Raw genomic sequence first — 2,671 nt, 5'->3', positions numbered from 1 at the left:
TTAAAAAACACATCAACTTCCAAAAATATGAAACTTTGATATTGAGGAGTCTTTTGGGTTGATTAAGAACACAATTGTGGCCCAATAATTAAAATAATCCCCAAAAATACAACTTGCCTAATAATTCTGCACACAGTGTACATAAAATATATATATCCGAACATTAGACATATAATCATGAAATATGCAATTAACACCATACAGCACAATGAAACACCATTAAAATCACCTTCTGACATGTACAGACAGCAAGTCCAGTAGGTGAACGCATATAAAGGAAGAATGTTAGGAGAAAATGGGAAATAATGAGCTTTATACTGATGCATCAGTATGAAAAGCTTTCAGCCATCTCTCATGCACGTTTGGTGCGTTCAATGGAGTTTCGAACCACTATGGTGCGTTCATGAGCGTCAGACATATATCTCACTGAAAACACAATAGAAATGAACACTTTCCAATGGAAAACATCTAAACAACATGGACTTTCTAACACCTATTAATTTGTAATTTATCCCTGATTTATGTGTTAGACTTTTACCACAGCGCCGTCTGGTGTGGTGATTGGTCCTCTTAATGATGTTTGTTTACTAATACTTCCTAGCAAACCTTTTGGAACCTTAACAGAACAGCCATATAAATCTAAATTAAATGTTAAAACAACTGAATGCTTTTTTTATTATAGTTAAAGTTGCTGAGTACACATACACACTAAATTCTCATTATTAGTAAACATTGTTTTATGACTTAGTCATAAAACAATATCTAGGTTTTCGGTCATTACTTGTCACTTTGTGATGAATTCCAGTGGTGATGGGCACTTTTGTAAGAAATTGTATGGTGATCTGAAATGACCACATCTGTGTCTGTCCAACGGGATCCTTAAACATCACCATGGGTGCTTTGCTTTTCACTGAGCAGTAGAAGACAAATCCTTCATTTTTATTTTTTTACCTCATAAATCAAAATTGTGGCTTAAAAATGTAGAAATAACTTCAAAAACATGTTTCAATTTATTCACAGCACATTTGGTGAGTATTTCAAACCTCTATATCCATAGTTTTGTCTTAAGTTTATCTAATAAGCTTGTGACACCACCTCATATTCTCTCAGCAACGTTTTAGTGACCAAACTGCAGATAGAGGCTGGAATTGCTCACCCAATTAGATGGAAATAAATGGAAATGTGTTTTTGAAAAATTCGAAAACATTGACTTTAAAGAGTAGAAAACCTAGACGAAGCTGTATAACTCTAAACAACAAGCAGCCCATCTCCATAGAGACAGATGTCAGTGTCTCTATGGAACTGGTGCTAATCCCACCCTCTGAGTTTGATGGTTTTAGTTGAAAGTCATTTCATGATTAAGCTGCTGTGCAGACGCCATAAAATAAACAATTGAAGAGGGAAATAATGTAATGTATAAACAAATAAAAAAGTTATTATAAAGAATTACTATCATCATTTAATATCATACTTCTAAAGAAATAATTCAACAGTTCAATCACTTAGGGATGTATTAAATGAATGAATGGTACATTTAATTATATACTGATACATTTGAATGGTAAATGTATTGATTTATTTCATTTTACATTACATTTATTTAATTATTACATTACACATTTACACATATTTGTTTAATAATATATTCAATTATTTCATTTTATCCCTCTTAAACCTCATCCAAAGGAGGATCGAATATGTTAAATGTTATTTTGGTGATTACATTTTGACTGTGACAGACAGAAACTAGATTAAATGCCATCAATGCTGAGGACAGCATAAACAAACTATAGCAACAACTGTTATTTGCAAAGACGATGCGATCATGGAAAGAATGCACACTTTCTATTTCTTCCACTTTCATCTGGAACATTTAAGAGGTGCATGGCATCGCCACAGCATACTGATCAGCCACTGATCTGCTACGTTGCTAAATAAACTGATATCACGCCATGGAAAAGACACTCAGACGAAGATTGAATATGTCACATCATCTAAGTAAACATTACCCACCTCTCTCTGTTCTTGATTGCAGATGATCTACCGTCCAAGTATGGCAGCGGTGGCAGACGCATGTAAGTTTCTAGATGTCAATTTAGCAGTTAGCCCTGAGCTAACGCAAAGGAATACCGACTCACACTGCTGGAGAGACCGTGTGAGTTTAACGAGACACCTTTTTTGAATATGAATAATATATCACATGTGCTAAGGCGACAAAAAAATAAACTACGCTCTTAATAACTTTACAACAATACTATGAAACAGGCTAACAGGTAGCATTTGTATGATGACATATGGGGGCGCTCAGTGAAATATGTCCGATAGGAAACCAACTCCGCCCGTAACGCCGTTCCTGAAGAATAAATTATTTTATTTTAGATAATAATTAAAGGTATTCAGTACTGTTACACTTTAAATTAAATATATATAACTTTCTTAAAACATCTTTAACATAAAGAAAAAAAAGAAAAATATATAATTACAGAAATTTAAGTTAAATAAAAAAAATCTATAATTTTATTAAAATCTCTTATTTAATTGAAATTGCTTAGCTAAGTATATAAATGTATATAAATATGAATTAATTATATTGTTAAAACACTGTACTGTTATTTTTTTAACTCTAACTGTTATGTTATTCTTATGCACTTTTCTAAGGTCCACATTTGTG

General features: G+C 32.5%; 1 protein-coding gene across 2 annotated transcripts in view; it reads right to left on the bottom strand.

Annotated features, from left to right (window-relative positions):
- eif2b3 (eukaryotic translation initiation factor 2B subunit gamma) overlaps nucleotides 1-2,311 on the bottom strand; it is a 48,128-nt gene extending 45,817 nt beyond the window's left edge. The window contains exons 1-2 of one of the 2 annotated variants that reach the window (XM_015373209.1): nucleotides 2,014-2,311; nucleotides 230-232 (exon numbers count right to left, since the gene is read on the bottom strand). The gene's annotated coding sequence lies outside the window, so the exon portion shown is untranslated. The remainder of the gene's footprint in view (nucleotides 1-229; nucleotides 233-2,013) is intronic. The other variant, XM_015373208.1, reaches the window with a different exon arrangement.
- Between the last annotated feature and the right edge of the window lie 360 nt (nucleotides 2,312-2,671).

The sequence above is a fragment of the Cyprinodon variegatus genome, unplaced genomic scaffold (assembly GCF_000732505.1).
Source record: "Cyprinodon variegatus isolate N-32 unplaced genomic scaffold, C_variegatus-1.0 Scaffold83, whole genome shotgun sequence".
NCBI classification, from domain to species: domain Eukaryota; kingdom Metazoa; phylum Chordata; class Actinopteri; order Cyprinodontiformes; family Cyprinodontidae; genus Cyprinodon; species Cyprinodon variegatus.
Note: the sequence above shows the minus strand (reverse complement) of the source record. Positions and strands in the feature narration are given on the sequence as shown.